This window comes from Protopterus annectens, chromosome 9.part0 (genome assembly GCF_019279795.1).
Source record: "Protopterus annectens isolate FY-2018-M chromosome 9.part0, PAN1.0, whole genome shotgun sequence".
Lineage (NCBI taxonomy): Eukaryota > Metazoa > Chordata > Ceratodontiformes > Protopteridae > Protopterus > Protopterus annectens.
In genome coordinates, this window is record NC_056743.1 from 1745193059 (window position 1) to 1745220553 (window position 27495).

Here is a 27495-nt window from a genome sequence, read left to right on the forward strand (position 1 = left end):
AACTCAAATGGATCACAACGTTTTAAGACCAGGTTCACCTTTGTTTGTTGATCTGGATCACAACTGTCCTGAGAGGGACACTGTCTTGGAATGCTTGCAATGCCAAAAGCACTACTCTAATTTCCAGGACACTGATATGCATAATGACCTCTTTAGGACACTGATATGCATATGGACCTCTTTAGGGGCCAAGTGCCATGGACAGACTTCCTCATGAAGTGCCCCCCCCCCCAATCTGGGAAGCACCCATGGTCACTATAGCCTTGGGTTGACAGAGGATGAAAGGACGTCCCTGCAGAACCTGATCTGATTGAATCCACCACCAGAGGTATCTCTTGCATGCCTGAGATATTCTTATTTGTGCTGGCATACATTGATAAAGAATCGACCACTGAATTGTTAGCATCCACTGAAGAATTCTCATATTAAATTTTTTTTAGAGGAACTAAAATTATGGCTGCTGACAATGACTCAAAGTTTTAAGAATCAACTGAGCTGAAATTCTGTTACTGCGTATTATCTTCCTGACCTGGAATCTGATTGTTTGCACTCGAGAGTGCAAAAGCAGCTGACATGGAATTCCAATATCAGAGTCAGTTGTAACTGAGATTTGTTGTAATTTATGGTTATCCCCAGACGAGAACAAGTCTGGAGTACGTAATCTCTTGCTCTTATTAGTAAATGCCTAGTCGGGGTGGTAATGTGTGACAATACACATCCTGAAGGCATACTGAGCACATCTAGTCATCCTTGCCCAAAAAAGGGCAGAATGGACTGAACTGTGACCATCAGAAATATTGTGTCGAGCTAACTTCCATTTGAGTTCCCCCTCTACCCCTGGGGAACTATCTCCACGTGGATCTTGGAAAGGACCCTGGGACTTCCTGAACCAAATTTTTTGACCCCCTCATTGATTCCTAGAAAAAGACCTTTGAGGGGTCAAAAATGTATGCCCACTGCTCCATCTTTTTCATACCTGGAGTGCGTCTCCTTCACTTCTGGGCCAAACAACGAACTGCCGTCATAGGGTGCATTGATGGATGAAGACTTGAAGGGCTCTGCTAAACCACACAAGTACATCCAAGCATGCCTCCTAATGGAAATTTCGAACCTGCCACCCTTGTGGCACCTTCAGCTGCATGCGAGTTAAGCTTCATGGATGAATTTGAATCAGACTGACGTGTAGCCAACTGTGAAGCCACAAAAGACTGAGCCTCAGCAGTTGTCAGCCCCAAAAAGGATTTTGAAAGTTATTGATAAAGTCCCTTTGTAGTCTCAAAGTGTGCAAAATAGTTCAACTACCGAAAGGCAAAGGTCACTGCAGGAGATGCATGGCTCCCAAATCTGTCCAATGCCCTAGACTCTCTGCTAAGGGAAATGACATAGTAACTCTGCTCAGCATGTTCCTTGTTGGTGGCCATTACCATGACCACAGCATCTACGTGAACCTCATTACTCCAGAGTTTCTTATCTGCACGTGGAACCAGAAACCAATCTGGTCTCTTGGGGACTGGCTCAACTGAGATAGGTTCCTTACACGCCAGCTTAGAGATCAAGTCAATGAGCTCATCAGCAGGTGGAGTACAAAAGAGGTAGATGGGCCATGCTCCAAAGGCTTCCAGGAAAACCGACTCCTCTGGGGAAGGATTATCTGAGGACCAACCAACTCTCTGTTTAAGGATCTCAAGGAGGTCTCCAAATGAGATGTCTTCAGGAGGTGATAGTGGGGACCAGTCCCATTTACTGAAATCAGTATCCTCAGTGACAGACTCCTGAGGGTAATCCAAGTACCTCCTCTTGCACTTCCTCTTCCTAGGGACTTCCACGACAGGAAGTTCTGGTAAAGAAGAGATTGTGAAACCTTGATGGATGGTTTGGAGACTTTGGGTCGGCTGTCCTTGTGGCGCAGAATGATGTGACCCAAAGAGCACACACATCTGGAATCCAGAAGGAATATCTGAGCAGGTAGGATCTGTCCCTGCTCTGCTGGAGCAGGGAAAATCCTCTTCACCACCTCAAAGGCAGAATGGCCTGGGGAGAAGGAAGACAATGGAGTCAATAAGTCGGGCTTCTAGCCTACTGAATCCCTGACCCAAAAGTCAATCTGCCAGAGGCAGAAGTAGGAGCCAAGAAGTCCAGTGCCAAAGCTCTGAAGGGTAGAGACTGCTCAGAAAACGTCTATTCCAACTCCTCGGAGTTAACAGGACCACTTCTGCTCCAAATCTCATCCGACTCTGAGGACATCAGAGCCGGTACACTCAGATATCTTCCGATGCGAATCAGATGGACCCGGAAGACTTGGATCCAGGGGCTCTGACACAATGGGTCAATCAGAGAAGGAGTTATCAGTGGACAGACTGAAGGACAGTCTTCCTGACCTGTAGGGGTAGGAAAGAGGATAACTTCCAACTGAACATGTGCTGTGAGAAAAATCATCATCCTGTCCACATTAGCTTCAGTTAGACTTCTGGAAGATTGAGAGGATACCAAGGATGAGGATTTGGAATCTCAAAGTTCCAGAAATGGAGTTGGAACTCTAGAAGGTACTGGGTCTACAATGGGAGAATATCTAGTCCTAGGTAAAGATGTCGGATCCAAGGTGCTTAGAGCCAAAGAGGAAATTGTCGGATCTGGCACAGAAATCATCAAGAAGTCTTTGGATCACACTTCTGCTTTTTCTTGGGAGGCTCTGAAGAAGGAGCTGAAGATCCTAACGGTTTAGGAGATTTTAAGATATTCTCCGTTATGGATTTAAAGGACTGAGCTCAGAAAAGGGTGATGGAAACGATCCTTTCAATGCAAGTTTATTTTTATGGCCAGCAAGAGCCAGTGGATTAAAATTTTGGCATATGCTGCATTCAACCTTTTGATGATCCAGGCCTAAACGGTATACGCATCTCAAAGGCAACTTGTGACCATACTTTTCACATTTTTTGAATGCATAAGAGATGTTTTCTGACATTCTAACAGTAAAAAATTATACAGAAAATGCAGTTTTTTTTAAAGTATGAAATAGTTAGAAATACCAACAATGGTATTAAGATTACACAAAATGTGTAGATTATATAAAAAGGGGAAAAAAGGAGGTAAGGAGGATTACAGCTTGTATAGAAGAAAAAGTGAGAAAATATCTAAATATACAAAATGTATGAAGCAAATTTATAGAAACTTATCTCTAAGAACAAAAACCTGAGAGTAGAAATGGCAACCACATCATATTTGTAAGTGGCAAACGATATCGGAGGTATGTTAGGGGTTAGTGCATTATTGGTAAGGCACAAGTTCAAGAGATTTTTGGTGTCCACGAGCTAAAGTAACGGCCGGGTCAGATCAGATCCGAATGCAACAGTTGAGAAAAGAATGAAAATTATCATCATCAGATTGCTAGGATAGACTTGTACAAGTGTTTCAGACAGTACACTACTTCTACCTCTACACAAATTAAGACAAGAAAGCATAACCATGTTCTGCTAGGCTGTAATATGAATAACTGATAAAAGCATATGATGCTAACTGGCTACACAAGTAAAGATAAGCAAACATGGCTATTCCTGCTTATTCAGCATACGCAGATAGAAAAGGCCAGTGCTAGTAAAGTGAATAAATAGCTTCTCTTACAACTTATATAGACAGGAGAAATTTTCCTGAAAAGTGGGAAATCTTGAACTGTTATTAGACTGGGAACAATTTTGTCAGGAATAAGATACATCTCATTAGATGAGAAAAAAATAAGTTATGTACTCACCATGAAGTACAGTTGTGTACACTTACCATAAATGTAGATGTTCAACTGTTTTCACTGTTGCAGTCATCACCTGTGGGTTATTCCTGCTGAGGTAGCCCTCGGCCTGCCCGAATACTATAGTCAATGTTTTTCTGCGTCAGCTGCTGTCGCTTGTTGACTGATGTCAGGTCGTCAGTGCTACAGAGCAAGACAGCCGACGACATTACATCAGTTTTTCTTGCCCTAACCAGTCAAAAGCCCAAGGAAATATGGTAAAGTGGTCCTGGTGGCTAAAAGCCACCATAAGGAGCTTATGTCTCCCTAAGAAAAGAGGATACAAGGGGGAAGGAAGGGAAACCAGGACTGCAACAGTGAACGCACTACAACTTCTACATTTATGGTAAGTGTACACAACTGTACTATATTCTTAGTGTTTCACTGTTGCAGTCATCACCTGTGGGAGGATTCCCAAACCTGAGGATAGGGGTGTGGTAGGATTAGTACTAGACCTACGCCTGGGTCAGCATGCCCTGCAGAACTGCATTGGCAAACCCTGCCCTAGCCTTAGAGAAAAGAGGTAGGTGATCATGCTTAGTAAAGGCATGGACAAAAGTCCAGGTGGCAGCTTCCAAGATGTCCCTGAGGACTCCTCTCAGGAATGCTGTGAAAGTGGAGGCTGCCCTAGTGGAATGGGTACGAACAGACTTAGGGGGTAGTTTCCCATGAAATCTGTAGTAAAAATGGATGCAGTGTGATATCCATTTGGAGATGGTTTGCTTGGAAATGGGCTTCCCCCCTCTGCCCTAGGGCAAAGCTGACCAGCAGTTGGTCTGTTTTCCTTAAGGCTTTAGTATGGTCTAGCTACTATCTGAGGTGTCTGTGCACATCTAGACAGTGCGGAATTCTTTCCCCCTTGTTTTGAGGTTTAGGGAGGAAGGTGGGTTGATGAATGGCCTGGTTGAGGGTCACATTAGATACCACCTTGGGCATAAAGGAGGGGTTAGTCCTCAGGGAGACCCTGTCTGTATGGAAAATGAGGAAGGGCTCAATGGCCATCAATGCCTGAAGTTCTGAAACCCTTCTGGCTGAGGTGATCGCTATCAGGAAAGCAGCCTTCCAGGAGAGGCATTTTAGTTCGACTGAAGTAGCAGGTTCGAAGGGTAGTAAGGTTAGTTTTTCCAAAACATAATTCAGGTCCCAGGCTGGCATGGGTGGCCTCCTGGGAAGTCTGACATTCAAAGCCCCTCTGAGGAACGGTTTAATCAAATCATGTGAGAACATGGGCGGATCTGTATTGAAATGAGCTGGAATGGCTGAGGCATGGATTTTAATAGAACAAAAGGAAAGGCCACTATTTAGTAACTCCGCTAGATAGTCCAGGATAAGGGGGATGTGAGGAAAGTACAGTTGTGTACACTTAGCATAAATGTAGATGTTCAAGTGTATTCAGTGTTGCAGTCATCACACTTGGGTTATCTGCCTGCAGGTAGCCCTCAGTTGGCCCGAATACCAGAGTCTTGGGATTTCTGCATCGGATGCTGTCGCCTCTTCTATGACGTCAGGTCGTCAGGGGTATAAAACATGCAGCTGATGCCATTACATCAGTTTTTCTTGCTCCAGATGTAAGGAGCCCACCAAAAAAGGAAGCAATTACAAGGTGTGGAACACCTCCCGCAAAAAGTAAATACCACTGCCATGAGATATGGCCAAAAAGAGGATAGATAGAAAGTACAGAAAAAAATCAGGGGGCTGGAGGGAGGGTAACCAGGACTGCAACAGTGAATACACTCGAACATCTACATTTATGGTAAGTGTACACAACTGCACTATGTTCTTCGTGTTTCACTGTTGCAGTCATCACACTTGGGTTGATTCCCAAAGCCTAGGAAGGGTGGAGGCAGTCAAGAAGTATTAGGGCTGGCTACGCAGGCCTTGTAAAACTGCTGTGGCAAATCCAGCTCTGGATTTAGAAAAGATAGGTAAGTGGTAATGCTTGGTGAAGGTGTGTACAGAACTTCAGGTTGCAGCTTCCAGGATGTCCCTGGTAAGGACTCCCCTGAGAAATGCTGTAGAGATTGAGGTAGCCCTTGTGGAATGAGTTCTGATCCCCTGCGAGGTAGGTTTTCCATGGTGCTTGTAGCAGAAATGGATGCAGTGTGCTATCCATTTCAAAATGGCTTCCTTTGAAATGGCCTTGCACTCTGCCTCTGTAGTAAAGCTGACTAACAGTCAGATTTTCTGAAAGGTTTAGTCCTGTCAAGGTAGAACCCTAGCTGTCTGTGCACATCCAAGGAGTGCAGGATCCTTTCCCCTTTATTCTGAGGATTAGGAAAAAAGGTTGGTAAATGGATGGATTGATTTAAAGCCACACTGGATACCACCTTGGGCATAAATAATGGGTTAATCCTGATGGAAACTCTGTCAGCATGGAAAATAATGAAGTGTTCCACAGCCATTAGTGCCTGTAACTTAGACACTCTTCTTGCTGAAGTGATGGCTAGCAGTAAGGCTGTTTTCTGAGAAGAATTTTAACTCTGCTGCAGGCTCAAAGGGGGGAAGCGTGAGTTTCTCTAGTACAAAGTTAAGGTTCCCAGGCAGGGGTGGGAGCTCTCCTCGCGGGCCTTAAATTGCTAGCTCCTCTCAAGAACTGCTTGATGAGAGGGTGAGAAAAGAGAGGTGGCTTAGTATTGTAATGAGCTGAGATGGCAGAGGCATGAATCTTAATTGATGAGAAGGATAGGCCTCTGTGGAGCAGCTCTGCTAGGTAATCTAGGATTTGAGGTAAGGTGGGCACGGCTGTGTCCTTTCCTTGAGACGGGTTCCAAGAACAATATCTTTTCCACTTTTCTGAATAGGATTTCCTATTACTAAGCCTTCGGGCCTCAAGAATGATGTCCAGCACCTGTTCCTGGTGGTGTACAGTAGTGGATGCAAAATCTGCCCCTCCTGCTGGGACAGCAGGGAGGGGGTCTGATGTAGGTGCCAGGGTGGCACTGCTGTCAGACTGCGTAGGAGTGGGTACCAGTGCTGAAGCGGCTAGTCTGGGGCAATAAGGATTGTCCTTGTCCTGTTTAATCTTGAGTAGTACTTGAGAGAGGAGGGGCAGAGGGGGAAAAGGCATACATTTAGAGGTTTTCCCATGTAAAGGATAGGGCATCCACTTTCTACGCATTGCTGCGAGGATTTCTGGTGCAAAATTTGCTCAAATTATGGTTTTGGGGGGAGGCAAAGAGGTCCACCTCTGGTGTCCCCCACCTGTGGATTAGAAGTTTGAATGAGTTGGATTCCAGTTTCCACTCGTGTGAGTTCAGTAGATTTCTACTTAAGTAGTCTGCCAGTGAATTTTGTTTGTCTGGCAGGAATTGAGCTTGCAGGTGCACTTGGTTGCTTAAGGCTGTGTTCCACAGGGCCATGGCTAACCTGCAGAGTGAGTAGGAATGAGTCCCCCCCCCTGCTTGTTTATGTACCACATAACTGTGGTGTCTGTCTATCAGTTGTCCTAGAAGGATAAGGTATTTGACGGCTGTCAGAGCATTCTGTACAGCTAACATTTCTTTTTGATTGATATGCAGGGGAATTTGTCCTGGGCTCCATTTCCCTTGAATGCATTTGTCCGACATGTGAGCCCCCCATGCATAGTCTGATGAGTCTGTTGTCAAGGTTTGGGCGGCAAGGGTTGAGTGAAAGTCCCTTGTTGTGGTTGCATGCTTCTGCCCAGCAAAGGAACTCTGCCCTTACGCAACGAACGACAGGAATCACTGTCTCCATGTCCTGAGAATGTTGACACCAGAGACTTTTTAAGTACCACTGAAGTTTCCACATATGCAGTCTTGCATATGGAATTAGTAGAATGCATGAGGCCATGAACCCTAGGGCTTGCAGTATTCTTCTTGCAGATAGCTGGGTTTTGGTGGCCATTAGTTTGAAGTAGTTTGTAAACAAGCCTGTTTTTCTGGAGTGAGGAATGCCATCTGGGAAGTTGTGTTCAAGCTTGCTCCCAGGAATACAATCTTTTGGCTGGGCACCAGTTGTGACTTCGTTTTCGTTGATGGTGTACTCCCGAGAAGTTAGGAGTCTCTTTACAAATGCCAGATGTTGAAGTAGCAATTCCTGACTGTTCGCCTGATCAGGCAACTGTCCAAATATGGGTAAATTTGAATATTCACACAGCCAGGGAAGGCACAGCTTTGTTAAAAAGTTCACCAAGGCATTCAGTAAAAATCCTAGGTAGGGTTTATTATATTTTTTTTTGTTTTTGTTTTAAAGGAATTTTTAAGCATGTAAATAGTGCACAGTTAAGAAAAAATGTTAATTGGTATCAATTTCTAATTAACAGGATTTTTTCCAAGGTATATAAGACACCTGATGTTGGTGCATGGTGTCAGAATTCATAATTCCTCAAAGCTAAGCGGTAAGTTATGTTATTATTCTGTGGTTCTGAATAAAAGGAATTATTTGGTCGTGCGGTTACCTGGATTTACTGAATCTGCTCTTGGTGAACTTACAACACAAGCTGTTCCATTTCACAACATGTGCATTTACTTCCTGGTTTGGTTCTCTGCTGTTTGTTAAATTTGAATATTTCTCTGCCTGCAGTATGCAATTGCTGGAGCCAGGCACTTTGTGAACATCCTGGGTGCAGTAGATAAGCCAAAGGAATTGCAGAAAACTAACAGTGCATAGAGCCTGCCCTGAAACAGATATGTCCTGCAAGATTCCCTTATGAGGATGTGTAGATAAGCTTCTTTTAAGTCTAGGGTGACTAGCCAGTCGTCCTTGGCTAGCATAGGAAGAAGCTGTGGTAGTGTAAGCATTTTGAATTTTGGGACCACCAGGAAGGTGTTGAGAATTGAAAGATCCAGGATGGGGCGCCAAGAGCTCTCTTTTCTGGGCACCAGGAACAGTCTGGAGCAGAAACCCTGTCCCCTTTGCTCTACTGGAACAGGTTGAATAGCCCTGATACTGAGAAGAGAAAGTACTTGCTTTTGAGCCTCTGCCCACTGGTTTGGAGGAAGGTCTGGCATCCCACTTGGGGTTGGCAGTGAGTAGAAGTAGAATATGTATCCCTGGGATACAATGTTTAGGACCCATTGGTCTTGGGTAATGGACATCCAGTTTTCAGGTCTATATTAGAACATCGAAGTTTCAAATCTTCGAATGTTCTAATATCGACCCCCTATTCAGCGAAAGCTGAAAATATCGAAGCAGCAGAAAAATGATTTTTTTTTTACTAGGGAAAGAATTTGGTTGTCTACTTCTGCTGCTTCGGTATTTTCAGCACTGTGGTGGAAAGTTACGGGGCGGGTTCAGGTAAGTCTGTGATTGAGTGCAGGCTAGGTTAGTTAGGGTTAGGTATGTGTGCGATTGTGTGGACATGAGGGTTAGGTGAGCTAGGGTTAGGGCGCGGGTTAGGTATGTGTGCGATTGTGTGGACGTGAGGGTTAGAGCGGATTAGGTGAGTTAGGGTTAGGGCGCGGGTGAGTGTGCGATAGTGACGGACCTTAGGGTTAGGGTTTGGGTTAAGTTAAGTGGATAGTTAGTAGTGTGTGTATAGTTTGGTGTAGGGTTAGGTGTAAGATTTTAGGTGTGTGTGTGTGTGTGTGTGTGGATTGCTGTTTGTTTGGTGTGCTTGTGTTTTGGAACAGCAAATGTTTTCCCTAGGAAAAAAAAATTGCTGTTCTGTATGTTCGATGTTTTCAGCTTTTGCTGAATAGGGGTCAATATTAGAACATTCAAAGTAATGAAACTTTGATGTTCTAATATAGACCCCAGTTTTCTGCATACAAGGCGAGTTTTCCTCCTAGGGGTGCAAGTACTTGGGCATGGGTGGGGAGGATGACAGACAAGTCACTTTGAACTTTTTCCATAAAGGAGGGCTTCATTGTGAACTTTTCCTATAAGGGGGTGGCTTACCACTCCCTGTTTCTGAGGTGGGAGCACTCCATTGTTTAGATCTCTGCATACCCTCAAGACTGTAGTATTGGTGGTCTGTTGCCCCTGGGTTTGGACTGAGAAAGCCTGGGAGGGACATGCCTTCTCAGTACAGACCCAGTGACAGCAGCACTGCAAGATGCTTCTAAGGCATCAAAACACTGCAAAGTAGGTTTACTAACTTGATTTGCAGAATGCATTAACTCTTGTAAATCTTTATTTTCTGTACAATCCGGAAGCAACATTTTTTGTTTAATTGCTCCCACAATATGCAGCTGGTACTTCAACATGTGAAACTGGCAATACAAAGTCCTGATAGCAAGAGTTGCAGAGGTATATACCTTCTCACCCCATCTGTCTAAAGCTCTAGAATCCCTGAGTGATGGGTGAAGTGTCTTTGGCTGTACTAACCTTAATGCCTTTAGGTCCCTGGGAAAAGGTCTCTGGATCCGCAGTGGGATTCTTAAAGAGAAATTTGTGAGAGTCAGATACTCTGTAGTACCTGTCAGGCTTTCTAGGAGATGGTGGTAAACCATCAGGAGTAAGACCGGATTCCATGAAGACATCATCTACAATATCCAAGACGGGGTATAGCTAAAGGCCTGTACTGAGGCAAGTCTAAAAATTCTCTGAGTCTCTTTGTACTGAGGGTAATCCTAGCATTCCCAGTGGAAATGCTCTCTTAAGGTATGTAAGGTTTCACCAAAAGAAAAATCCTCTGTAGGGGAGGCAGAGGGAATGGAATCCTCTGCATCTGAATTCTCATAGGTAGATAAGGGTAAGTCCTGGTAATCAGAGGTATCAGAGTCATCGGACTCATGGTCTGTAGAATCAGAATGAAAAACAATTATTTGTCTTTTAGAGGGGGATGGCTGGCCTCCCCTAATTAAGATTATAAGGTCTTTAGCCATTCTAAGCATTTGTTTCTGTGGCATGGGAGCTTGAGCATGCGCTTTGGTTGCTGGTTTTCCAGGCACAGTGTGAACTCTGGGCCTGAGAATCTTGGTAGTTTTAGTCAAAAACGAAGTTGTCGGCTTAATACGGACATCAAAATGGTTGGAATACACCCTCAGAAGCCAGTGCCTGCACAGCGGCTCTGGACTCATCCAAGGTAGAGACATCCGCACATGGCATACCGAACTCCGAATGGGTCTCAGCACAGGCGTGGGTATCAGGGGCTACGAAGGCACCTCACTGAGTACTGGCGGACTGGCGACTAGCTTAACATTAGCATTGTCGGCAGTTTTGGACCCATGTGGTCTGTCCGTATTTATCCTTATGTTTTTTCGGAAGATCGGTAGTTGGATGGCTTATCGAAGGCATTTCGGAATATGGAGAAAGTACAGTTGTGTACACTTACCATAAATGTAGATGTAGATGTTAGAGAGTATTCACTGTTGCAGTCATCACATTTGAGTTATCTGCTTGCAGTAACCCTCAGTCAGCCTGATTATCTAAAGTCTTGGGTCCTGCGTCGGTTGCAGTCTCATTGTCCGTGACGTTAGGTACTCAGGGGTATAAAGCATGCAGCCGACATCATTACATCAGTTTTTCTTGCCCCAGAAGCTTTTAAGCATGGTAAAGGAGAGTAGAGATATAGCCAAAAAAAGTCAGGGGGCTGGAGGGAGGGTAACCAGGACTGCAACAGTGAATACACTCTAACATCTACATTTATGGTAAGTGTACACAACTGTACTATGTTCTTCATGTTTCACTGCTGCTGTCATCACATTTGGGTAGATTCTCAAAGCTAAGGATGGGAGGAGGAATTTAGATAGCATTAGGACCATCTATAAGGCCCTGCAAGACTGCAGTGGCAAAGCCAACTCTGGAATTAGAGAAAATTGGTAAATGGTAATGCTTGGTGAAAGTATGTACAGAACTCCAGGTAGCAGCTTCTAGGATGTCCCTGGTAGGGACACCTCTTAGAAAGGCTGTAGAGGTAGATGCAGCCCTGGTTGAATGGGGTCTAATCCCCTGTGGGATAGGTTTTCCATGGTGCTTATAGCAGAAATGAATGTAATGGGCTTATCCATTTAGAAATGGTTTGCTTTGAAATAGCCTTCCCTTCTGCCCCTGCAGCAAATGCCACCAGCAGTTGTTCAGATTTCCTTTGAGGCTTAGTCCTGTCCAAGTAAAATCTAAGTTGTCTGTGCACATCTAAGGAGTGCAGTATCCGTTCCCCTTTGTTCTGTAGATTGGGAAAGAAGGTTGGCAAATGAATGGACTGATTAAGAGCCACACTGGAAACCACCCTGGGCATGAAGGAGGGACTGGTCCGGAGGGACACCCTGTCCGCATGAAAAATGATGAAAGGCTCCACTGCCATAAGGGCCTGTAAATCAGATACCCTTCTTGCTGAAGAGATTGCTAAAAGGAAGGCTGTTTTTCAAAAAAGGAATTTTAACTCTGCACTTCCAGCCGGTTCAAAAGGAGGAAGAGTGAGTTTTTCCAGTAAAAAGTTAAGGTCCCACACTGGAGTTGGGGCTATCCTGGGTGGTCTTATATTTTTGGCCCCTCTGAGGAACTGCTTGAGCAGTGGATGAGAGACGAGGTGTGGGTTCTGTATTCTAATGAGCTGAAATGGCTGAGGCGTGAATTTTGATGGAAGAAAAAGAAAGGCCCTTGTGAAGCATCAGAGTTAAGTATTGGAGAATCTGAGGTAAAGTGGGCGCTGCTATGCCCATCCCTTGAGTTTGGTTACAGACACACAATATTTTCTATTTTTCAGCATAAGATTTTCTAGTATTAGGCCTCCTTGCCTCCAAAATGCCACCCAACACTTGTTTACTGAGGGATGGTAACGATTAGGTAATTAACCAGGCTTCCAGGTTCAGGGTTTGAAGCCGAGGGTACAGAAACTGGCTCTCCTGCTGTGACAGTAGGGTAGGGGTCTGAGGCAAGTGCCATGGAGCCAGCAGTGACACACTGCGCAAGAGGGGGTACACCAGTGTTGGCGTGGCTAGTCTGGTGCAATCAGTATCATCCTTGGTTTGGCCGGTTTGATCTTTAGTAGTACTTTGGAGAGCCAGAGGAGGAAAGGCACAAACAGATAGATTTTTCCAGCTGAAGGACAGAGCACCCACTTTCCAAGCTTGTCTGTGGGAGTCTTTGTGCAGAATTTGTCCAACTGGTAGTTCTGGGGTGAGGCAAACAGGTCTATATCTGGGCTCCCCAATTTGTTTATAAACATGTCGAAAGTCTTTGGTTCCAGTTTCCACTAGTGTAGTTCCATGAGATTTCTGCTTAGTTCGTCTGCCAGTGTATTTAGTTTTCCTGGAAGGAATTGAGCCTTGCACTTGGTAGCTCAAGGCTGTGTTCCACAGAGCCATGGCTAGTTTGCAGAGGGGGAAAGAATGGGTACCCCCTGGTTATGTACCACATAACAGTGGTGTTGTCCGTCTTTACCATTAATTGTCCTGGAAGAATGTGGTCCTTGAAGGCTGTCAGAGCATTCTGTACAGCTAACATTTCTTTTTGATAGATATGCAGGTACATTTGACTGGAAGAGGCAGGAAAGGACCAATTCTTAGAGGACCAATGCCTATTAAATCTTGGAGGCTGTACTTGTAAGAAATCTTTAACAGTTTGCATAGATTTAGCTTTTTCTTCCATCTTTTTAAGAACAACTTCTGCTTTGTTGCCAAACAGGCGGTCCTGATTTAAGGGAGCATCCAGAAATTTAGCATTATCATCATCTGGCAAAGATTGCTCCTTAAGCCAAGCATACCTTCTAAGTACAGACCCAGTGACAGCAGCCCTGCAAGATGCCTCTAGTGAATCAAAACCACATTGCAAAGTATGTTTTCTAACCTATTCAGCAGAATGTATTAAATCCTGTAAATCCTCATTTTCAGCAGTCAGGAATCATCATTTTCTGTTTAAGCAATCCAATAATATGCTGTTGATACTTTAACATATGAAACTGGCAGTTTAAGGCCCTAAAGGCCAAGGTTGCAGAAGTGTATACCTTCTTACCCCATCTATCCAGCGTCCTGAAGTCTCTATCAGAGGGAGTAGAGTTTTTGGCAGTAGTAGCCTTAATGTCCTTGGGTCCCTGTGAAATGGTCTCAGGATCCGCAGTAGGATTTTTAAAAAGGAACTTGTGAGAGTCAGGAACCCTGTAATATCTATCAGGTTTTCTGGGAGCAGGAGTTAGAGAGTCAGGAGGGCTAGCTAAAGGTCTGTGTTGGGGCAGGAGTAAGAAATCCCTAAGCTTCTTTTTAGAATCAGAGTAATCCTGGCTTTCCCAGCAGAAATTCTCCCTAAGAGTATGCAAGGTTTCACCAAAAGAGAAATCCTCTGGGGGGGAAGCAGAGGGAATAGAGGCCTCTGCATCAGAATCCTGATAGGTAGATAAGGGTAATTCCTGGTCATCAGAGGAAGCAGAAATTTCAGAATCCTGGTCAGAAGTACCATAAGCAAATTCAGTCCTAGGTCTCTTAGAGGGGGAAGGTTGGCTTCCCCAGGTTAAAGTAATATGGTCTTCAGCCATTCTTATTTTTTTAGGCATACAGGCCTGACCATGCGGTCTGGGCATCTGTTTTCTAGGCATGGTTAGAGTTTTAGGCCTTGAAGAAGAAAATGGCGTCGGTTTAATATGCAAGTCCGTAGGCGTGAATACACCTTCAGAAGCTGGTGCCTGCACAGCGGCTCCGGACCCATCCAAGGTAGAGACATCCGCAGGTTCCACAGTTGAAGCATCTCACGGCATACCTGACTCCGAATGGGTCTCAGTAGAGGCCTGCGAATCTGAAGTAGCGGGCATCAGGGGCTGCGAAAGCAAATTACTGAATACCGGTGAACTGGCGAATGGCTTAGGAGAAGCGTAGTCGGCAGCTTTGGACCTAGGCGGCCTGTCTCTGTCTATCTTTGCATTTTTTCGGAATGTCGGTAGTCGGATGGCTTACCGAAGATATATCTGGATAATTTAACTGAGTACCAAAATATTTAGAAGCGTAAATACATCGACGAATAGTTCCTTGCTTAAATAAGGCACAAAACCGACAGAGGTACGTCGTGGTCAGGGCCTAGGCAAGGAATACAGTACGAATGAAAATCTTTGAGGTATTTGCTTTCCACAAGAAATACAATTACTGACTTTTACTGACATCGGTTTAGAGCAAGAAAAAGTTTCCCCAATGGGGTATTTAGCATTAGTTGAAGACTTCGGTTCTGAAACTCGAAAATGAAAATTTCAGGAGTCAGCCGACCAGCACTTGCGAACTGCTTCACCGCACAGCAAGAAAGACTGATGTAATGGCGTTGGCTGCATGCTTTATACCCCTGACTACCTGACGTCACGGAAGATGAGACAGCAACCGCCGCAGGACCCAAGACTTTGATTATCAGGCCGAATGAGGGCTACTGTAAGCAGATAACCCAAATGTGATGACTGCAACAGTGAAACATGAACATCGAGAACAAAAGAATTTAGCGACAAAGATAGCCTGACATCGAATAGTTTGGGCATTAAACAAGGCACAAAACTGACAGGGAAGAACGTCGTGGTCTGGGCGTAAACAGGTAACGCAGTAAGAATGAAAATCTCTGTGAGGTATTTATTTTCCAGAGGCAAGACAACTGTTAACTTTTTCTGACATTGGTTAGAGCAAGAAAAAAGGATCTCCAACGGAGTACTTAGCTGTAGAAGACTTCTGGTTTGAAACTCGAACAACGAAAATTTCAAGTAGTGGCAGACCAGCACTTGTAAACTGCTTCTGCTTCAGGCTCTCACGCGGCAAGAAAAGCTGATGGAATGGTGTTGGTTGCATGTTTTATACCCCTGACGACTCGTCATGGAAGAGACGACAGCATCCGATGCAGAAATCCCAAGACTCTGGAATTCGGGCCAACGGAGGGCTACCTACAGGCAGATAACCCAAGTTTGATGACTGCAACAGTGAAACACAAAGAACATCTGCCCCTCTGGACTGGTTCCAACAGCAGAATCTTTTCCATTTTCCTGCATAAGATTTTCTGGTGCTGGGCCTTCTGCCCTCTGTGATCATGTCTAGGACCTGCTTGCTTAACAGGGGCCCCTTGTCTGCTTTTAGGGTATAAAGCCATGCTGTCAGTTTGAGAGTCTGCAGGTCCGGGTGAAGCATTGCCCCCCCCCCCCCCCACCTGAGTCAAGAGTTCTGAGATGAGGGAAAGCTGCTTGAGAGGCTGTGATCTCAAGCTGCTCAATAAGGGGTACCATTGCTGACTGGGCCTATCTGGAGCCATGAGAATGGCCTTTGGCCTCTTCTCCCTTATCTTGATCAGTACCTTGGGAATAAGAGGTAAAGGAGGGAATGAGTACACAAAAAGGGAGTTCCAGGGGAAGGTTACAGCATTCACTTCCCAAGCTAGGTGGTGATGCTCACTGGTGCAGAATTATTCCAACTGGTGGTTGAGGTGTGAAACAAAAAGATCCACCCTCGGAGTTCCCCACTCCTGAGTGACTTGTAAAAATATATTCCTGTGGAGCTGCCCTTCGTGGGGGTCCAGCAAGTTTCTGCTCAAGTGGTCTGCCAGAGTGCTCTTGATCCCTGGTAGGTAGTGGGCTATTAGATGCAATCTCAAGGAGGTGGCTGGCAGCCACAGGTTGATGGCTAGCCTGCACAGAGGGCAAGACTGGGTCCTTCCCTGTTTGTTGATGTACCACATTACAGTGGTGTTGTCTGTTTTGATAAGGAGGACCCCTGGCCTGAGATGGGATTTCAAGGATATCAGAGCCTTTTGTACTGCCACCATTTCCTTCTGGTTGATGTGTAAGGGAAGGTGCTGGGCCTCCCAAAGGCCTTGGGTGCACCTTCCTGCTAGATGAGCACCTCAAACCAAGTCTGAGGAGTCAGTGGTGATGGTCTGGCCTGTAGGGCGGAGGATGAAGGGGAGATCCTTGTTTTTGGCACAGGCCCTTGACAACAGAGAAACTCGGCCCTTATACAGGGGATCAGAGGGAGAGAGGTCTCTAGAGGCTGACAATGCTGACATTAAAGGTTCTATAGATACCACTGCAGATTCCTCATGTGCAGCCTGGATAGGGGGACAAGAAGGATGTAAATGCCATGTACCCCAAGGCTTTCAGGAACTTCCTTACTGTGAGGTGACTTCTGGTAGCCAGCTGGGTAAAGTAGAGTGGCAGGAATGCTCTGCTTTTCTGGTGACAGAAAGGCCATTTGGGACGCTGTGTCCAGCAGTGCTCCCAGGAAAATGATCCTCCTGGAGGAAGTCTGCTTTGATTTCTTTTCATTGCTGGTGAACCCTAAGGAGGTAAGGATGGTTTTGACAAACAGGAGGTCCTGAAGCAGTTCTTCTTTGCACTCTGAATGAGGCAGTTGCCCAGATAAGGGTAAATCTGAACATTTCTCTGTCTGCAAAATGCTATGGGCGGGGCTAAGCATTTGGTGAATACCCTGGGAGCAGCAGATAAGCCAAAGGGTAGTGCAGAGAACTGAAAGTGTTTTGAGCCTGCCCTGAAACGCAGGAATTTCCTGCATGATTCCCTTATGAGAATATGGAAGTAGACATCCTTTAGATCTAGGGTCACTAACCAGCCATTTTTTGCCAGTATAGACAACAGGTGCTGCAAGGTTAGCATTTTGAATTTGGGGACCACAAGAGAGGTGTTCAGAATGGACAGATCCAGGACGGGGTGCCAAGTGCCCTCTTTTCTGGGAACAAGAAATAGTCTGGAATAAAAGCCTTTGCCGATTTGGTCTGAGGGAACAGGTTCTACTGCCCCCTGGGATATGAGAGTTTGGACTTGTTTTAATGCCTCTCCTCACTGATTCTGAGGCAAGTCTGGCACCCTCATGGAACTGGGAGTTCGTTGAAAGAGAATTTGTATCCCTGAAAAATGATCTGTAAAACCCTCTGGTCTTTGGTTACAAAAAGCCAATTTTTTTTGCAGAGGGAGAGCCTTCCTCCTAGCTTTTTTGAGTGAAAAAAGGGCAGAGGGAGGAGAGGGAGTCATTGAGAGGTTTTGCCATATAAGAGCAGCTTAGAACTCCCTGCCTTCGGGGCAGAGGAGGTCCACTGTTTGGTTCTTTGTTGTCCCTGGGTTGAAGTCCTGGGTGGTCTGTCCCTGCGGGGCTTACTTTGCACCCCTGTCTGCTAGGTGCAGGAAAGGACCAGTGCTTAGAGGGGAAAATTCCTGCTGAACCTAGGTTGGACCTGAAAGAAATCTTTTACTGTTTGCAAAAATTTTCCTTTGTCTTGCATCTTTTTAAGCACCTCAACTGCTTTTACTCCAAACTAGCGGTCCTTATCCAAGGGTGCATCAATTAATTTAGAGTTGACATGATCAGGGAGAGTTGTTCATTCAACCATGCATGTCTCCTAATGAGAGATCCTGACACAGCTGCCCTGCTTGAGGCTTCTAGGGCATCATATCCACAGTGCAATGAGTGTTTGGCCACTTGACAAGTAGAGTGCAGTAAATCTGCTAACTTTCAAATTTGCACAGTCAGGAAAGGTAGAAATCTTTTGGTTTACTAGTTCCAAAGTGTGTTGATATTTTAATATATTGAACTGACAGTTGAGTGCTCTAAGGTTGCAGAGGTGTACACTTTTTTACCCCATCTGTCTACAGCTCTGGAATCCTTGTCAGAAGGAACAGGATTTTTGCAAAACTAGCCTTAGCTTCTTTAGGTCCATGTGTAATAACCTCCGGGTCTGCAGCAGGATTACTGTACAGGTATGTGAGAATCCGGTACTCTAATACCTATCAAGTTTACTGGGAGCAGGAGGGAGGGCATTAAGGGCAAAGCTGGATTCATGGAAATTATCCACCACTTCTAAGACGGGGGGGGGGTGGCCAGTTGTCTGTGCTGCGGCAAGTCTAGAAACTCTTAGTCTTTTCTTAGACTGAGGGAAGTCTCGATATTCTCAGTGGAAATGTTTCCTGAGGGTGTGAAGGGTTTCCCCAAAGGAAATGTCTTCTGGTGAGGAGGTAGAAGGAATGGATTCCTCTATCTGAATCCCTATAAGCAGTCAGAGGTTGTTCCTCTTCGAAATCTGAATAATCAGATTCCTCAGAATCCTGCTGTGTCATTTCAGAAGGGTGTCTTTTCCTTTTAAAAGTTGTGGACTGACTACCCCTGATAAGGCAGATAAGATCCTCTGCCATCCTAAGCATTTGGCTTTGGGGTGGTGGAGCAGGAGTAAGATGGTAGCTGGTGGCTAGAGGTAGATTTTCTAGGAGTGGCCTGGCTTTTATGCCTAAGAGTATCCACTGGTCTGAGAGAAACAGTAGTCAGATGAGATGTTGGTTTTTGTCTAGAAATCGGTAGTGCGAAAGGCCTCCTCGGAAGCCGGTGCCTGCGTTGCAGAGACAACGAAAAGCTCAGAAGGCGCATAAGATTTCTGCGAAATACCGACTCCAAAAAGGTCTCTGCAGAGGCCTGTATAGATATCGTATCCAGCATCAGGGGCTGTGAAAGCGCCTTACAGAATTCCAGAAAACTGACTACCTGCTTAGCGGTAGCGTCGTCGGAAGGCTTAGCCTTGTGTGGTCTTGTATCTCTACGTTTTTTCGGAATGTCTACGTATTGTTGGCTAACTAATGCCATTTCAGAATGTAAAGATGAATATATCGGTCTACAATAAGAGCTCTATGACGAATGGTTCTCGTGTTAGAGGGGGGCACAGAACCAGCAACGGGGGACATCGTGGTCTGGGCCTAAACAAGTGATGCAGTATGAATGGAAGTCTCTGTGTGGGATCTACTTTCCACAGGCAAGACAATTGTTAACTTTTTCGGACATCGGTTAGTGTAAGAAAAAAGGATCCCCAACGGGGTACTTAGCTTTAGATGTTTTCAGCTGTAATTCGAGCTCTGGTAGCGACCGACTGGCACACTTGCAAACTGCTTCGGCTATGGGCTCCATGGCAAGAAAGACTGATGTAATGGTGTCAGCTGCCTTACTTTACAACACCGACCTGACGTCTGTCAACAAGTGACAGCATTCGACGCAGAAAAACATTGACTCTGGTATTCGGGCTGGCCGAGGGCTACCACAGCAAAGATAACCCACAGGTGATGACTGCAACAGTAAAACACTAAGAACATTGGCCGCAAGATGAACCTTTATAGAGGAATAAGAAACCATAAGAAAACAACTATCACAAATACTTGAGCACCAGTGATACAAAATTCCTGATGGGTTCCTGGTTACTGGCTAGGCACCAAGCAGAAATTTGCTTTTACTTACCAATATATGACTTTCTGGTAATTTTCTTGCCGTTGGTACCCACTGCACATACTCATCAAATAGGTGCCTAAAGTGTATTAGAACTGAATCACCCAGGCAGTTAGATGAAGTTGACAGACTGGGGTGTATTAAACTCCCCATTGTGTGACAGTATATGCAGTCTAACAGAAAAGATTGTGGTAACCTCACTTTGTCAATTCCATAAAAAGGGTGAACACAATGTTGCCTGGGCAAAAAACAAACAGTCTCACCATAATTATTTTTTGGGGAATCCTAAAGTTTCAGAATGGATGTCACTAGAAGGGGTAGAAAAGAGTAAAGGAACCTTCTCATCCAAGAGAATGAAAATGAATAAGGGTCTGTCCTGGTCTTCTCTAGAAAGTGAGGTAGCTAGTTCCCTGAGACTATCCATATAGCAAAGCTAACTTCCACAAGTATACCCGGACTGAGAATTCTGAAAGCCAGAATGGAAGAAAAACACTAACTAGCTGGTCAAACACCATGCCTTCATCACCAGGTGAAAGGTTAGTGTTTAACAGCAGTTTATTCCCAGAAGGTGATGCAGTAGATATGGCTGCTTGGTCTGATCCAAGGACAGTTAAATTAAATGTATTAGTCTGAGGCACCTTATACATCTTATCTGCTTTTTTAGGGACCAACAGATGGATGTCGGGATGTTTAAAGGCAACATTCAACACATCATCCAAGGTTGGCAGTACAGCAAGAACGGGTGGGGAACGAGGAATATCCATTTGTAACATTTTACAATACATCCACAGTTCAGGGGTACATCTATTTTTTTCTCAAAAAGACCTCATTTATCCTGGGCATGGTCTGATTACAAATTCCCTCCACATGAGGAAAACAGTGAATATTTTCTTCAAAGTCAAAGATGGGCTTGTGAATCTGAAAGAGAAACCCCATCTCTGCTATAATCAGACTAAGACCATATTTCTACAGGCATATATAGATATATACCACACACACTTACACACACACACACATATATATATATATATATATATATATATATATATATATATATATATATATATATATATATATATTTATCTTATATGGTTCCCGTTCACATTGCCGAAAGTACACTTCTCTGAACCACATTTTGCCTAGACCATAACTCAGAATTTACACTTCTCCGAAACGGCATTTTGCAATCGCACTGCAGTCTGTATGAACAAATATACTGTTGTCACTGTAGTGCGATCTCAGAGTTAGTATATATAATTAGCGTGGGGGTGAAAATTTATTTGGTTCAAGTCTCATCTGTTTCGGCAAAGTGCTGTTTTGGAGAAGTGTAAATTTGGAGTTATGGTCTCTGCAAAATGTGGTTCGGAGAAGTGTACTTTCGCCAATGTGAATGTGAACCTATATATATATATATATATATATATATATATATATATATATATATATATATATATATATATATATATATATATATATATATATATAGAATAATTGTGTAAGAACTTAACATAACCTTAGATGTCCTCTTCCATGTTGCAGTATTCATAACAGTAGGGAGTTGCTCCCTGCAGCGCCTTCCGGCCAGTATACCAAATTCTCTGCTTAAGGAAGGTACGTGTGACATCCCTGGTCAGGGCCATAAACCGACATAGGGTACAAGGGTAACTTCTGCACGCACCCTCCTCAGAATGAACTGCCGCATACAATAGTACTCTTATGGTTAGAAGGGTCCCAAGGCAGCTCTTAGAATTACATGTAGGCTAGAGTCAAGCTAGCAGGAAGTTTGTGTTTAGTGGAGAAACTGGGGGATAGAAGGGTTATGCCCCCCACAAGTCAGCATGGTATGTAAGCTGGAAAGGTAGAGGGGTAGGTGGGGGGGACGGACAACTAAATACTGCAATATGGAAGAGAAGGACATTAAGGTTATGGTAAGTTCTTACACAACTATTCTATGCCCTTCTATTCGCATGTTGTAGTATTTGTAACAGTGGTGAAGTGTACTAGAGCTTTTAGGTGTGGTTCTGGGTGGAGGATTGGGTTCCCTGGTCAGAGTCCTTGGAGGATAGGCCTGGCAAACCTTGCCCAAGCTCTAGAGACTAGGTCCAGTTTGTAATCTTTGGTAAAGGTGTGGACAGAAGTCCAAGTGGCAGCTTCCAGGATGGAAGCGTAGTCGATTCCTTTGAAAAAGGCAGCTGAGGAAGCAGCTGCCCTGGTGGAGTGAGGGTTGACTTAACATGGGAAATCTCTGCACGGTGAAGAGTAGCATAAGGTAATGGATTTAGAAATCCAGAAGAGATGGTTTGCTTGGAGACTGCCTTCCCTAGAGCTCTCAGGTGTTGAGATGAAAAGTTGATCGACTTTCTGATAGGTTTGGTTTTGTCTAGGTAACACCTCCGTTGTCTGTGGACATCCAAGGAATGGAGAGTCCTTTGAGGAATTTTGTGGCTGAGGGTAGAAAACGGGTCGGCTAATGGTCTGGTTTAGTGAGAGTTCATTAACCACCTTCGGCATGAAGGAAGGGTTGGTCCTGAGAGCAACTCTGTCCTTGTGGAAAATAAAGTAGGGGGAGATATCCATGAGAGCTTGCATCTCAGATACCTTACTGGTGGATGTAAGGGGCACTAATAGAACTGTTTTCAGTGTGCATAGCTTCAGGGATACTGAATGAGCTGGTTCAAAGGGAGGTAATGCAAGTTTTTCTAGTACAAAGTTCAGGTCCAATGGGGGAGGGGGGATAGGTTTCCTGGGAAGCCTGATATGAAGAACTCCTTTGAGGAAAAGTTTGACCTCCAGTCTGGAAGCCAGAGGAAGGGATATACGCAGACAAAGAGAGATGGCAGATACATGCACTTTGATGAGTATGTTAATCCTGAGTGAAGTAGCTCATACAAATAGGAAAGGACTATAGGTATAGAGGTAGTCAGAGGGTCCTGGTTTTTCCAATGACACAAGTAGGAGAATCTGTTCCATTTGGCTACATAGTTTCTCCTAGTACTAGGTTTTCTGGCCTCCTGCAGAACACAGAGTACGTGCTCGGAGTATATGTGTGTCTGTAGGGGATCAAAACCTTATCACCCATAAGGTTAATTTCAGATTGTTCACCTGAGGGTGTAGTGGGGATCCCCTGTCCTGTCTGAGCAGGTCTATTCGGTGGGGTAACCTGCGGAGACTGCCCTTGGCCAATAGATGAAGGAGGAGAAACCAATGCCGCCTTGGCCAAAAGGGGGTCACCAGTAGGATTTTTGGGTTGTCTCTCTATTTTCAGAAGGACTTTCTGAATTAAGGTGAAAGGGGGAAGCACAGAGGTACATTCCTTCCCAAGAGAAGGAGAAGGCATCCACTTTCCCATGCTTGTGGATGCAGATTCCCTGTGCAGAATTTGGGCATCTGTCAGTTCTGGGCTGAGGCAAAAAGATCTGCTTGTGGAATACCCCCACCTGTGGATTATGTCCAGAAATACTTCCCTGTGAAGCATCCATTCGTGACTTGGAGCTGAAGTTCTACTCAGGACGTCTACCATGACATTCTCTTGTGAAGGGATATAAACAGCTACCAGATGAATGTGGAGAGATACTGCTAGGTTCCAGATCTGGATTGCTAGGCTGCACAGAGGGTAGGCCTTTGTCCCCCCTGCTTGTTTATGTACCACAGGACTGTCGTATTGTCTGTGATTACTTTCAAGGTTCCTGGCTGAAGGGCTGATTTGAAGGTTAGTATGGCCAAGTGTAAAGCCCTCATTTCTTTGATGCTGATATGGTCCTTTTGTCTTGGGTTGGGCCAAGTGCCTTGCACCGAGAGTTGTTTTTGGTTTGTAAGTAGGACTGCCCCCCCCAAGTCGGAAGCATCTGGAGAGACCTGTTGGAGGGGTACAGAGACCTGAAGGTGGATCTTTTGGTTGAGGTGGAGAGCTGATATCCACCACTGGAGTTCCTTCTTCGAACACTGAAATAAGGGGGGGGGGTGCCCAGGGGCTGGGAGTGTTGGCTCCATAAGTTTTTCAGGACCTACTGGATTTTTCACATGTGGAGTTTTGACAGAGGCAACATGGGTATGAGTGATGCCATCTAGCCTAAAATTCTTAAAATGTCTCGAGCTGGCAAGGAAGTGTGGGAGAGGAGTTTTTGGGAAATATAGACAAAGTTCTAGAATTCTTTGACCTGGAATGAAGGCTTTCATTTTGTCTGTTCTGATCCTGCACCCCAGGAAAACCAGGCCTTGAGAGGGAATCAGGGGAGACTTTTCGTAGTTTATGGTGAACCCTGAGATAGGGTGGAGATTACCTGTTGTAGATGAATTAGGAGGAATGGGCAGTCTTTATGAAGAATGAGCAGGTCGTCCAGGTATGGGTATATCTGAATACCCAGAGTCATGCAGTGAGTGATGATGGGGGCCAGGCACTTTGTGAAGACTCGAGGAGAAGTAGAGAGTCAAAGGGCATGGCAGAGAATTGTAAATGGCAAGAGCCTATTGCAAATCTGAGGTAGCTTCTGTAATCTGGGTGAATAAGGATGTGTAGGTAGGCATCCTTCAAATCCAGGGCTACCACAAAAGCTTGAATTGGAATAAGTGGTAAGAGCAGGGGTAAGGGTAATGATGTTGAAACTGGGAACTTTGAGAAAGAGGTTTAGAAAGAATAAATCTAGGACTGGCCTCCATAGGCTGCCCTTCTTTGGTACCAGAAACATTCTGGAGTAAAAGCCCATGCTTCTTTGATGGTATGTTATCTGTTCTATGGTACCTTGACCTGTAAGTTGTTGAATGACAGGGGGGGAAAAGGTAGGTTTGTCCTGCAGGTGGTTGAGGGATACCATGAAAAGGTGGTAGCATCCACCAAATCATGAAATAGCCTGACTGAATGATGGAGAGTACCCACTGTTCTGATGTGATTATCTGCCAAGAGGGAAGGGAGAGGGTGAGACAGAGGGGAAAGTGGGGTGTTTTGGTGCAAGGGTGAGTCACAGAGGAGGCAGTCTGGAGTGGTCAGACTGGCCTCAAAAGGACATAGTGGAAGAACTGGTTGGAAATTTTGGAGTAGAGTTTTTCCTGGTTTGTCTGTGTTCTTTAGACTGTGGAGCAGAGTGAGAGGACTGCCTTCTGACAAAGGAAGATTTCTGTGGCTAATTCCTGTGTTATCTTTGTATGGGGGACACCAGCAGGTGTTTAAGATGTTGCAGTTCCTTACCCTTTTCTTGAAGGGATTTGAGGAGTTCTGCTGAGGCTTGTCCGAACAGAGCTTTATTACCCAGGGGTACATCCAACAATTTTGTTTGCACTTCCATGGGTAGGGGTTGTAGTCTCACCAATGAATATCGCCTCAAGACTGATTCAGATGTAGCAGACTTAGACGAGGCTTCCACAGCATCATAACTCTGCACTTTGAATGCCTTAGTTACTTAGGATGCAGTGGAGAGGAAGGTACTTAGTGCTTTTATGGGAGGATCTGGTGCCTCAGATAGTAATGTGGCAGCCTTGGTAATGGTATCTAGGACATATCCAGCCATATGTGTTTGGTAGTTGAGAGCTCTAATAGCCAGAGTAGAGGAGGTATACACTTTTTTCCCTAGTCTGTCCATGAATTTACTGTCTCTGTCTGTGGGATAAAGAGCAGTCGAAGGTAGTTGCCTAGATGATTTGTCAGTAGAGAGAGCAATAACTGCTGGGTCTGCTGGTGGGTTCCTAAAGAGGTATTGGGTATCCTGAGGGACCTTGTAGAATCGGTCCGGTCGTTTAGAAGCTGGTGGTTGAGAGTCAGGGGATTGAGAAGCAGCCAGAAAAGCATCCCGGAAGGCAGATAGCAGCCAGGGGGCCACTACTGAAGGAGAAAGGTTGCTCCTTTTGTAAAAGGTCGAAGTACCTTTTTCCTGGTGTCCGATACTTCAGATGCCTGCCATTTAAAATACTCCCTCATGAGGGAGATTGTGTCTCCAAAAGTGATTTCTTCCCCTGGAGACTCAGAAATAAAGGAGTCTTCCTCCTCTGGGGTGATGAAATCTTTTGGGGACTCTATTTGGTATTCATATGAAACTGATTTATCTGAAGAGGAGTACTCTTCCTCTGATACCTGTAAAGTAGGTTGAGGTGAGGGGGCTGATGGGGCCTGTTGTGTCTGTAAGAACTGAAAAGCCTTAAAAAGACTTTGAGAAAAAGCTTCCCATCCAGGAACTGGTTGGGTTTCAAGGTGTTAAAGAAAAAGCAAAACGTTAAAGGGAATAACTGGTGGGGAGAGAATCAGAGCAGACATCTGCCTGGGTGGAAGTGAAGGAGCAAGGCCCTCCAACTGACCGAGACTTGGTTCCCCTCTGCCATCAGGACCTGATGGCTGAATAGCCTCAGTGAATGTACAAAAAGTTTCTGCCACCCTGGCTTCCATTGAGGCTCCCGAGCCTGGCTTGGAAACTGATATCGGGGAAGATGCCGGGCTTTCATCAGCCTCAAGAACCTTCTCAGACGCCTGAGGTGCAGCGGGGGATTCCGGCCTAACTTTCTTGGCCTTCTTCCTCAGCGGCTCTTCAGACAGGCCTACCCTCCCTCCCACACAGAGTGCAAGAAGTCTGAGTCTCTGATTTTCTAAATACAATTTTAGTGCAAGACGGCTACGAAGGGTTTTCAGGATGAAGGATTTGCAAATGGGGCAGGACGTATGGTTGTGGGCCTCGCTTAAGCAAAAAACGCACTTCTCGTGCACATCCTTCTGAGGAATTTGTCTCCCACAAGCACACTTCCCCTTTCTAGCTGACATGCAAGACTTAATAATAATCAAAGGTAAGGAAAAAAAACGAACATGGCACTTATCTGTATCGGCATGAGAATGGTAGTCTGGTCTGGAGACTTAACAGATGTTTGAAAACACGATCTGCTTTCAGAACTGGCCAACAGGAGTCCAGCGTTTACTGCGGCAGGAAAATTCTGAGGCGGGTACGTGCAGATGTCACCTTTATACCCTACATCGGATTGTGGCCCTGACAAGGGACGTCACACGTACCCTCCTTAAGCGAAGACTTTGGTATTCTTGCCGGAAGGCGGCCCTGTAGTCAGCAACTCCCTACTGTTATGAATACTGCAACATGTGAATAGAAGCACACACACATTATATATTTTTTTCCCCATATATATTTATACATATTAGAGGGGATGCTCATCTGTAAAGGCTTCTGGGCACCTGGATTCATAACATGTGATGCATGCCTTGCCAAGAACTGTGATTACCCGTAGAGGTAAACAATGTTTTAAATCTTTTGTTTTTCTTTACAGGAGTCCCTGTAGAAGACCACTGACCGGACTAATGGCCTGCTGCCTCATTTACCCTATGAAAAATGTCCTTAAGTATTTCCCAACCCTAGCAAAGATGGTTCTCCCAAGCATGAATCAGGGACTGGAACAGCCAAAGAAAATGTGCGTGACAACCAGTTTGCGGTGGCTGAAAGGACTACATCTGTGGAAGTCAGAAATGCAAGTGAGTGGTCTGAGGAATAACCAATGGCTACTGCAGGTTCTCTCACCATCGGCTGAGGCGTAGACTAAGCCCATGGCAACAGCAAGGGCACCTTGGCAAGTGTTTTCTTTCTAGCAGCAGCAGGAGTGGAACCAGCAAGACTGCAATAAGTATTCATGCTGTAGCTGAGGAAGAGATGCCAAAAGTAGCAACAGCTGCTG